Source organism: Telopea speciosissima, chromosome 8, assembly GCF_018873765.1.
Source record: "Telopea speciosissima isolate NSW1024214 ecotype Mountain lineage chromosome 8, Tspe_v1, whole genome shotgun sequence".
In the NCBI taxonomy this organism is placed as follows: Eukaryota; Viridiplantae; Streptophyta; class Magnoliopsida; order Proteales; family Proteaceae; genus Telopea; species Telopea speciosissima.
In genome coordinates this window covers 51,348,301-51,361,172 of record NC_057923.1, presented here as the reverse complement: position 1 = coordinate 51,361,172, position 12,872 = coordinate 51,348,301, and positions in this window count along the sequence as shown.

Sequence of the window (12,872 nt, the reverse complement as noted above, 5' to 3'; positions counted from 1 at the left end):
TTTGCTTGCTTGAACATTTTACGCGTATATTCTCATGTCATTTTACACGTATATTCTCATGTTCAGTAGTAGTAGTAGGATGATTTTAAAAATCAGGAATTGGGTCGGTGAATCACACCAATCTTAATTTCCACCGTTCCTAATCGTTGCTTTTTAAATCGGAATCGGATCTAATCAAATTGGATCTGAATTGGCCAAGTCTTATTCATTTTTTTTAATAATCCAACCTGAATTGAACTGATGAATAGGCTGATTTCCTGATTTCTAAATCGATTCAATTGTTAACCTAAAATAGCTTAGATTCTTGATTTCTAAATCCATTTACATCAATTTAAATCGAAATCTCTATGATTGATTCTATTTTTTATTCTAAGTTTTAAAACCTTGGATAACAAGTAGCAACTTCCAAAGATACTTTTCGTTTTAATGCGGGATGATATCCATGGAAAGAAATTTGACCGAATGTAAATCTCTTAATCTCTTGTATTCATTATTTTATTTTAGGGAAGTAGTTTTCTGTCCGGGAGTGTGGTCTACGCCAACACTCCCATGTGTCTATCTCTCTCTTTTTCAAAATCAGGGATAGAAATATCTTTTCAAATGAAGAGGAGAGAGATAGACTCATGGAAGTGCTGGCATAGACCACACTCCCAAACAGAAAAAAAAAATTTATTATTTTATTAATTAAAATTTGAAAAAAAAGAATATTACCTAAACGTGAGCAGCTTGCGATCCTTGCGTGAACGACCATGTGAAATAATCATAACGTCTTCAAGAATTTCCATTTATCTGTAAAGACGCCGATGGCCATTTTACATGATCCGATGTCTGAAAGCAGAGCCACGCAGGGCACGCGATCACTTAGCATTTTCTTTCCCATAAAATTATCAGTTGATCAGAAACAAGGGTCAAATAATCCTGTTGAAAAATTCCGTGGGCAGGGGACAAGATGGGCTCCTCATTTGGCTCTTTATTGATTGAGGATCTATGGCCATTAACGATGAACGAAAAAAGTTGAATTTGGATCATCAAAGGACGAATTGGCAAATAGGATATCATATTATCATTGGCTCAGCTAGTGAAGCTGCAATGTATTATGGTTGTGTCGGTGAGGAAACAGGTGGGTAACCTGTGAATCTTAGCTGCACATCTCTGGTGACGTTTCGTATGTGCCGTCAATAAGGCGAGAAATACTCTTCTGCTCTGACACATTTGGTGGACTCTCAAATCTCAAATCTCAAATCTCAAATCTCAAATCTCAAGTCTCAAGCACTTTTTTGGAAGCACGTGATGCCTCATTATAAAATAGAATAATAATAATAAGGGAAGAAAGGAAAAGTTTGGAAAGCCAATGGTCTCGAATGATTACGTGGCGTCATTCCAGAGTCTTCAGACAGAGGAATATTTTAATGATTATGGAAAAAACATCAGCGCCTCCGGGTTTAGAGGATGTCCGTAGTATCTGATTTTTTTTTTTTTTTTTAATGAAAGAAGCACCTAGATTAACATTATAAAAAGGAAAGGAAGGAGTGTTTTTTTTTTTTGAGGTGGGGTAAATAAGGAAGGAGTTTTCGTCCGATACATAATTACCCTTCTTTTGTCAACCGGTCGGTCTCGGTCGGATCTAATCGGGTTCTACCAATCTCTAATCATGTATCGTGATCGTCCATTTAATTAATCGAGTCGAGCCTAGATGGGCACGGTTAGGCTCGGTTAGGCTCAGTCAATCTTAGACTATAATCGAGCTAAAAGTATAGTTGAAAATTTTGATTTTGATTGGGTGAGTCATTCGAATCGAGTCAAAATTTTAAAAACCTGATCAAGAGTCGTGTAGACTAGGTCAAGGTAAAAAATGACAAGACTGGATCATAAATGGTTCGAATCAAATAAGACTCGATATTTTTACCCGAGTCATGACAAAATTGACAAGTTTAGTCATTTTTAAAAAAAATCATAGAATCAATTCACTTAGAAAAGGAGTTAAATAAATAGTATATCCATAATCTAAAACAATAAGAAAGCCTCAACTCCTCGACTCTCTTCTATTGTTCAATGGTATAAACTCAAAATGCATTGATATGTGATTACTTGAATTTTTTTTTTTTTTGTTTATCCCATATTTTTCTGTATTTTTATGATTTTTTTTTAATTTATACATATTTATTGTATTATAAAATAAAAAACTTGACTCATTTTGATCAGGTTTGATAAGGCTAAATCACCAAGTTTTTTTAGAAGACGAGTCGAGTCAGAAAACCTTGTTTTCCAACAATGGCTAAAAAGATGATGTTCATTATTTATTCAATCTATTATCCATTAATTAAAGAATAACTCGATCCGCAAGGTTTCCTTCCTAGATGTTTTTTATAGTGTGAAGAAAGAGCATCACTTAAAAATTAAAATAGCACATAAAGCCCAATCAGTATTTTTTAAGGAAAAAAAAAACATCAAAAGTAAAATTCACAAAAAACCCTATAAAGGAGTGTTTTTTTTTGGGGGGGGGGGGAGGGGGGTGAATTTACATTTATCACCCCTATGATTTCAAACAATTATGTCTACCACTTCTGAAATTTCATCTATTTCATAAACTTCTCCTGTATTTTGAAAAATTCTTACAAACGTACCTTTACCGTTAGATGAGAACAGTTAAGTGATGATGTCATCGCTCAAATATTAATTAAATATCCATAATACCCTTAATGAATGTGTTTTTACATAAGGGAAATTTATGTCTACCACCCCTGTGTTTTTAAACAATTACATCTATAATCCTTGAAGTTTTAAAAATTACATACGTACCCCTGAGTGCTAACTTTGTTAGTTTTATTTTGAAAAGACAATTTTGCCCTTTCTTATTTGTTATTAATAAACTCACCCCATCCACCCTTGTTACCATTGCATACCCTATTATCTAGAGCGACAAGGGTTTGCGAGCCGACGACCTTCCATTTTGCGATCTCCTGCTGCTCTGGCGATCATCTGTTGCTCCGACGATCATCTGCTACTCCGACTGGTGTGCTACGATTGATTTTGCAGAGGATGTGTGGACGACGATTTTCCTTTTTTGAGACGATAGTGTTTCAAACAAATGGGGGTAAATATGTAAAAGCACTTTTTTTTTGGTGAATTTAAAAAAACAAAAAAAACAAGGGTGGTAGACGTAATTGTTTGAAACCACAGGGGTGGTAAACATAAGTTTCCTTGATAACAAATAAGAAAGGACAAAATTATCTTTTCGAAATAAAACTAACATAGTTAGCACTCAGAGGGGTATAGATGTAATTTTAAAATTTCAGAGGTGATAGACGTAATTGTTTGAAAACACAAGGGTGGTAGACATAAATTTCCCTTTTTTTTTGGGGGGGGGGGTATATAAAGGAGTTTTCGTCTTATACATAATTATCCTACTTTTGTCAGTCGGTCCGGCTCAGTCAGTCTCAGTGGGGCCTAATTGGGCTCCACCAATCTCAAGCCATGTATTGTGATCGGACATTTAGTTAATCAAGTTGAGCTTGGACGGGCTCGCTTAGGCTCGATCAGTCTTGGGCTATAATCGAGCTAATAGGATGATGTTCATTTTATTCAATCTACTATCCACTAGCTAAAGAATAATTTGATCATCAAGGTTTCCTTTCTAGATGTTTCTTATGGTGTCAAGAAAGAGCACCACTTAAAATAGCACGCAAGGCCCAATCAGTAAATTTTTTTTTTAAACAAAAAAAACATCAAAAGTAAAATTATCAGAACACCTTATGATGCATTTTTTTTTTTTTTTTCGCATAGCAATGATTCAAAAATAGAATTTACATGTGGGTCAATCAACCCAAAGCTTAAAAAAAATAATCAATCGGTCTAATCTATCCAAAAAATCTTTCTAGTTCTGCCCCCCAACTACTCATTTAATCAATTTAATCAGGTAAAATAGAAATTTCAAGCAATCTTAAATGGGTTGGGTTAGGTCGGGCTATAATCGGGGGGGCTAGGTCGGGCTTGGAATCGATCGGTCCAGTCGGGCACCTGACGGGCTAAGACCCCACACCAGAACCGCCCAATTATTAAACCTGACACGTTTAATAATCGGACCAGACCGGGCTATAACCAATCGGGCTCAGTAAGGCCTGGAATTGACACCACTGTGTGAGAGTATACACTTGTCCAAATTTTTAATCAGAAAATCTTTGTGTTTTTTTTTTTAATGGAAAATAGAAAATCTTTTTGTAACAAACCCTTTGTTATAATACGAAGAAGTTGAAGTTTTACTCTTTTTTTTTTGTTTTTGCCTAAATTGGTGAACTAAAAAGTTGTAATCTTTTTTTAACTAACCCTTGTTTTATTCCCAAAAGCTATTTAAATATAGGTGAATAGAATACTACCCAGTCGTGTACTAGGAGTGGTCACCATGCTTAGCATATGATCGGGTAGCATTCTATTCTTCTTTATTAAATAGGGATCAAGTTCTCTACACGGGGTGCAAGATGTGCCCAGACACATGGAGGGTGTGCAAAATTACCGACACACCCTGTAAAAGATCCAAACCCCACCCATATCCCCCCCCCCTGTTTCTGGGCGCAGCCTACGCCTAGGGATGTAAATGGATAACCGAAATCCGAATCCGAATTCGCATCCGTATTCGTTTAGAGGCATCCGTATTCGTTTAGAGATATCCAGAAAATAATCCGAATACTCCGATTAAAATCTGTCCGAAAAAAAATTCGAATACTTAATAATAAAAAATTAAGTAAATAATGATTTCAAGGGTTTTTGAAGATTAAATAAGTTCTAGAATATGATGAAAAGAGAATCATGATCTAAGAGATATGGATTGAGAGTGAATTGTATCCGCTAGGGGGAGGAAGGTCCGGGTTATACAAGGCAGAGATGTAAACGGATGGTCGAAAATCCGAATCCGATCCGCATCCGAATCCGTTTAGAGGTATCCGTATTCGACCAGGGAATATCCGGCTCCGATCACATCCGATCCGTATCCGATCCGAATCCGATCCGTTTACATCCCTACCTACGCCTGGATAGAGAACGTGCGCCGATTTAAATAACATTTAGAAATGAAGTTAGTTAAAAAAGAGTTACAATTGTTTGATCCGGATCCTTTGCCCCATTGTTTAACAAGCTCCTCGGATCTTTATCGCCCCCAGTATTGGGGGCGATAATTTTCCCAAGCTCCTCTCTGCCGATCAATTAGTGGCACTGCTCGTAGTAGACTTAAGCAGTTTTTTAGCATTTGGATAAAGTCGGGCCAGGGCTGGGATTTCTAGGTCGGGCCCAGCCAGAGTGCTAGACAAGTCCTGGTCTAGGACTTTTAGCCAATGGGTCGGGCCAGGGCTAGGATTTCTATCCCTAGACTAAGGCCTTAGGTTGGCCTGGCCCGGCCTGGTCCGGTTCTTTTTGGTTTGACTTGCCTTATAGGTATATAGGTATATGCAAGATAAGGCCTATGGATTAAGTATCATAATTTTCATTTAATATACATCATTGATTTAATATATTAAATACAAAAAAAAAATTTCATATTTTTTTATAAAAATAAAATAAATTACAAAATAAGGCTAAGCCCTACCGCCCTCAGCTAGCGAGAGCTAGGACAAGTCTGAAATGTCCTAGCCTGGCCATAGGTTTTCAAAACCCAGCCCAGCCCAACTCAAACCTGCTACACCCCCTACTATGTAGAACCGAAATTGGGTTTTGATAGAATTGTCAACTAAAGGACAAACCTAAATAGGGTTTAATAAAGATGACAATCTTAGGACCAACCAACTCTGATAGAATATTTGAAATGAGATTAATTGAATTTCCTATAAGTCTAGTTTTGATTTTTATTTTAAGAAAACTCCACAAAACATAGATGTGGTCCTCTTCAGGGAGCCCAGCGCCCAGGGAGTGCCCAAGGGGGCATCGAAGGGCTGGGCTATGCCACAAACATCCTGACACACGCCCCATTGGTTATTGATCAAAAGTGTGCGGGATAGCCCAACGGTTGTATGCCGCCCTGGGCAATCCCTGGGCGCTGGGCTTGGAGAGGAGTGATAAACCATAAATACTCGGGGCCAACCCCGATCCGTCATGTGGCATGGCATGAAGAGAAGACGACCCAGACTCAGCTACATCAAGACTCATCTGCTAGACTTAAGAGGAAGAGACCCAGTAGGTCACTCAAGGACCAAGGTCGCTGGACCTAGATCACTACACGAATGGGCAATGACATCACCACCCGGATTTACATCATCTTACCGACAAAGGGATCTTATCCCAAAGGAGATGCACCTTATCCGTGCACGACTCTCAAGGATCTTATCCAACACTTGGGGAACCCGCAGGTCTATTTGCGAGGAAACACCTTCCCTATCCAGATTCAACCTCCCAAGAGGAGGTGATCTACTATGTGATGGACTCTACTACCAAGGAGGCCGATCACTAACTACTTGGACTCTCCACACTGCCATACTCCGCTATAAATACTCCGGCTTCTTCCCCCCATTAATCCATCTTGAATTCCAACAATTCGTCTGTTGCTCATAGAGATCTAACTTAGGCATTGGAGAGTCCTAGGCTGGAACCACACCGATTCTCCCTTGTCCATAACGTCCTTTTGTAGGTTGCGGCACTTGAAGGACCACCTGACAATTTCTTGACGCAACAAGGAGCTCAATCTATTGATCGATCTCAATGGAAGGAGTCCATTGTCTTCCATATTTGTATTTTCCCTTCTTTATCACATGTGATAGCCTTTATCTCTTTCCTACTTTATTTCTTTGCATCCCTCTTTGTTTATATCATCTCTTTGATTGTGAATGAAATTCACACTGCAGAATTGCATCCCAAATCTTATATTTACACAATTCCAAAACATACCACATGTTTTTAAGAAAAAAAAATGAGCAATTTTCATGCATGACTGTATAAGGGGAGCAGGTTACGATACCTTAAATAAGGGGGTTTGTTGATTTTGATCCCTTATTATTATCCATATCGTTCCATCGTGGATGATGCATGCATGGCTGAACCTTTTGCTAAAAGAAACAAAAAAAAAAAAAACACAAAAGGGGACATCCCATATATTTTTATTTAAAAAAAAATGTCACATGGGTTATAAAATAAGAGCATCATGACTCACCGTTCCCTTGTCTTTTTTTGGGTAGATTGTGGGGGTGGGGGGAATGAATTCAAGAATGAGTGTAAAAGGTTTACTTTTATGCTCGTTTAGATGTTCAAGAAATTTTCAATATGATTTTGAAAATGTTAAAAAAAGGTGAGAAAGAACTCCACCCAGTCGTGTGCTGTGGCATATACTTGTACCTAGACACAGTCAGGTTCGAAATGACTGACCAGTTCCCATGAAAAGACAAGGGTGTACCGGTCATTTTGCATCCGGCTATGTTTGGGTACAGGTATATATATGCCACAACACATGACCGGGTGGCGTTCCTTTTCCCTTTTATTATTATAATTATTTTTACTCTTTATTTTATTTTATTTTTTATTTTTTGTAAACATCTACATAATCTCTAAAGTGAGACTTATTCAAGTTTAGGTCATAATCATTGAAAATATGGCATGCTATGGATACCCCAACATGTGAACGGTATTGGTATTTCCAAAACTAAGACTTCCCAAGTTCCCATTAATATGGTACAATGAGAACGGTTATTTACTTATTTGATATGTTAAACGTGTATAGTATAGGTTTAGAGATGCCCCATTAAGGAGGAGTACTGATATGATCACAATTGAAAGAGTTAAAAGAGTTAGGGGTAGGCCTAAAATGACCATAAGAGAAGTTGTGAGGAATGACATGCATAGTATAGGCTTTATACCAAGTATGAACTCAGATAGAACCTATTGGAGGGCAATGATCCATGTAGCAGACCCCATTTAGCAGAGATGATTCGGACTTGTTGGGCTATGCCTCTTTCCTCTTACTTTCATTTTTTTTTTGCATCTTTCATTTGTTGTTATAACCGGACTATGCGCAGAACAATATAAAAGTATAAGCAACAGTACGAAATATAAATGTAAATAACCAAACACATATAGTTACTTGTAACTTGCAGAATATAGTCAAAGAATACAAAAATTGGATCGAGTCGTATCTAAATGACACTCTCCTTAAGGTCTTTAATCTCCCCTTATCACTGCAGACCGGGTACTATGCGATTATACCTCCAAGATGAAACGATCCACTAATCACTAAAGACAGCACTCCCAAAGTGATTACAAAAGGGGTCCAAAAGCTACACTCAATGCTCTTTGAAGAAGAATACAGCAAAAAGGAACAAAACATAGAGGAAGGAAGAGCTCTCTGGTTTTGGAACTAAAGATGAAACAGTTTCTGTTAAGAACAGAACATAAACACACTCACGGTTATGTCTCCAGAAGCACAGAAGCCAAATATCCTTCTTCTGTGCACTCTATGGTATTTATAGAGATGTAGGGGTGAGTCTGTACGTATACAGGCATCTCTGTATATATATGAAAGTGACTGTACATATATAGGCGTCTCTGAATACGTATAGATGTGACTGTATCCACATGTGTCTATACATGTATCCAATTGGTGTGTGTCTATTTGAAAAATAAAAATATATATGTAAGACCTCATCCTCATCCACACCCGACCCCCCAACCTCACACATGAGAGAAGGGAGACTTCCCTTGGAACCCTATACTTACTTGTAACTTGCAGAATATAGTCAAAGAATACAAAAATTGGATCGAGTCGTATCTAAATGACACTCTCCTTAAGGTCTTTAATCTCCCCTTATCACTGCAGACCGGGTACTATGCGATTATACCTCCAAGATGAAACGATCCACTAATCACTAAAGACAGCACTCCCAAAGTGATTACAAAAGGGGTCCAAAAGCTACACTCAATGCTCTTTGAAGAAGAATACAGCAAAAAGGAACAAAACATAGAGGAAGGAAGAGCTCTCTGGTTTTGGAACTAAAGATGAAACAGTTTCTGTTAAGAACAGAACATAAACACACTCACGGTTATGTCTCCAGAAGCACAGAAGCCAGATATCCTCCTTCTGTGCACTCTATGGTATTTATAGAGATGTAGGGGTGAGTCTGTACGTATACAGGCATCTCTGTATATATATGAAAGTGACTGTACGTATATAGGCATCTCTGAATACGTACAGATGTGACTGTATCCACATGTGTCTATACATGTATCCAATTGGTGTGTGTCTATTTGAAAAATAAAAATATATATGTAAGACCTCATCCTCATCCACACCCGACCCCCCAACCTCACACATGAGAGAAGGGAGACTTCCCTTGGAACCCTATGTCCCTTAAGGACTCATGAATACTTATATACAAGTTCACCTCTTTGAAGCTAAGCAATGTGGGACTAAAAAGAAGTAGATTCTCATATTCATTGCTTGCTTTTAGTTCCAACATAACAAGTGAAAATTCAAAATAATGAATAGGAGGGAAACAAAAGTGAGGGAAACAAAAAGTACAAAAGTAAGTGATTTTGAATCTTTTGAATTAAAAAATCCAACATTTGTCAATGTCTGTTTTCATTTCTCATCTCATTTCCTATCTCTTTTGTCCCATGTCTTCATTCTTTTTTTTTTTAAGACCTCAGATCTACCTATTTGGTTTGTTATGATCCATGTAGCCGACCCCATTAAGTTGATATAAGGTTGTGTTTGTTTGTTTGTTGTATATGACATTAGACGTATCAACATGTGGCTCTTGTGTTTAATAAAACAAAGATTAAATTAACTAAAGAGAAGATACATCCTGACAACATATTTTTTTTTGGGTGCAATCCTTAATGACAAATACATAAAACATAGAAGGGAATTTAACCGTATGGCCAATTTAAATAATTTGATATTAATTGACTACTTAACCCACAAATACACAAAGGAGTTAGCAAATGTTGGGACAAATTAACTGAATTATTAGAAATTTAAAGACAGTAATTGTTAATTTCTAAACCGATTTGTCTCTTCCACATATTTATATAAGATTTTGAGCACCAATTAGTTCAAGAAATTTTATTGTTGACATCCTTTAAGGTTGTCAAATAAATTGTAACTTTATTCAACATTTAACTCAACTCTATCATATCCCAATTAAATGGGGTTGGCTGCATGGATCCTTACCATCTTAAACAAATTTTTCATAACTTATCATGTATCAGAGATAGTCCCAAATCAATTCTGATTGTTCGTTCTTTATTATTATTATTTTTTTTATCATTACTAGTTTTATTGCATATCCATCTCAACATTCTCATCTCAATGAGAGTAAATATTGTAATTTTATATATGGACTCAAAAAATGTGCAGTTTTAGGGTAAATTACACTCCCCTCGCCTGTACTTTGCTTGAATGTCACTCACCTCGCATGCATATGGACTAGATACAGTTGATAGAATCTTTAAATCTTAGGAGAGGGGAGTGTCATTAGTCAATATGCAGGGAAGGGGACTGACATTCAAGGAAACTATAGGGACGGGGAGTGTAATTGTATATTTTTCCTAATTTTTAATAATGATATAATGATAAGTCACTTTCATATTATTTTTAAAAAAAAATTTACCCTTCAATAAATTTTGATAATAAAATAAAGGATAATCAAAAGAAGATGTCGTGTTCCAAAAGCACTTATAAAGATCCTTAAATTTAATTCAAGTATTATTTAGATTAATTTGATCTGAATAGGGACAAAACCCCAAAAGCCAGGATCTCCATAGGGCGTTCAAGAACACAATCAAATGAATAATAGAAAGCAGGGATAGAACCACTAACCTAGTTTCGCATCCATAGTATCGATGATCGCAGTGAAAAATAAAGACCAAAGATCTAGGTGCTTCCCCTCTATTCCCAAAGTAACTGGCCTGATGAGAATACCATATGCACATGAATGATGAACACTGAATATTTCCCTCTCGGTCCAAAATGCACTCCTTAATAGAGATTAAGAATAATTAGTTGTGATGGGTAGAGAGGGGACCTAGCTCTCTTTATATAGTAAATCCTATAGGGTCTGACTCATCACAGTCCCAATAGGAATCTATCTGCCCACACTAAAGCCAATCCACATAGGATTCCTAATATAACTCAATGACCTCCTTAATTAGACCAATACTATAATTAGCCTAAGTTTAGGATATTAAATATTAGTCCATAATATTAGAATATTAAACCCAACAGGATTAAAATTATAACATTCTCCCACTTTGACATATATTAAATTCTTTATTTTTAAAAGGATTTAACAACAGTTTTGACCAAAACAAATCACAGGCTAACAACCCTTTAAGAAAACTTTATGTGCATATTTTTAAAAACAAATTGATCTAGAGGTCGTATTAGAAAATCAATCCTGTCCCATAGAGTTTTAGACATCAAATCATGGCGGTAACTACATCTATGATCAAGCGACACAGAGCCTTCCATGGTCACGAGAGCCTTCAACTCTACTAACATGGATGTAATGTGATAGTGTGGCAACTAGATAATACTCACATAGTGATTCCTTATGTATTATCCATTTGTCAGACCAAAATTTCTCTTCTTTAAGTGGCACAGGATCACTAGAGAAATTATCTTTATGATTCCAACGAATCTGTATGTCTCATCTTGAATAATTCAAGTTTTACTTTATGTGTTACAAGATATACCTTTAGGTTAATAACTTAATGCCCCAGCCTTGCTTAAGGTTAACACATTTCTTAAGTCTTTAAAACCAAATATATATATACATCATGTCAATAAATGAAACACCCATGTGTTCAAAAGAAATTTGCATGCAAATGCAATTGATATATATAAGCCAAAGTTTACCACACGATAAAAATTACAGATGAAAAGAAACTTCATTTTACAATGGAGCAAAAACAACTCCCACTAACCAACCGCATCCCATGATGCACATAAGCCCATGCTTATGACATGTCTTTCAAAACACAAGGGCGAAGACCTTTGGTTAGGGGATCTGTAACCATATCATCTGTACCAATATGCTCCACTACAATGCCACCTTTCTTTACTGTCTCCTTTATGGTCAAATAGTTGACCTTCATGTGCTTAGACCCTCTAAGTCCTTTATTGTTGTTTATAAACAACACAGCAGAGCCGTTATCATAGTATATCTGGATGGGTCTATCCACAAAATCTAAAATGGTCAACTGTTTTATGAGAATTCTGAGTCAAATAACCTGAGTAGCAGTCCCATGGCAAGCTACAAACTTTACTAGTATAGTCGAAGTGGTCACCAATGTCTGTTTTGTACTGTTCCATGATACAACTCTTTCTGCCATCAAGAAAACATAACCAGATGTGGACCTCCTATCATCCTCACAGCCAGCAAGGTCGAAATCTGTATGACTCACTAGCTTGAGTTCAAGAACGTGTCTGTATGTTAGCATATAATCTTTTGTCCCCTTCAAGTACCTCAATACTTTCTTGGCAGCAACCCAGTGGTTAAGACCAGGATCTAACTGATATCTGCTAAGAAGACCCGTCATAAAGGCAATATTCGGTCTGGTATAAACCTAAGCATACATGATACTATCTAGTACACTAGCATAAGGCACCTTCTTCATTTCATCCCTTTCAGCTTCATTTTTCTGGCACTATGTCAAACTTAGCTTGTTACCCTTGAGAACAGGAACATTCCTAGGTTTGCAATCCAACATACTGAACCTCTCCTGAATACGATCAACATAAGCCCTCTGAGAAAAACTTAGTAAACGGCGAGAACGATTCTTATGGATTTCAATGCCAAGGACAAAAGAAGCTTCACCAAGGTCCTTCATGTTAAATTCCCTAGATAATAGTTGCGTTGTGTTATGCAACATTCCTAGGTCACTGCTAGCAAACAGAATGT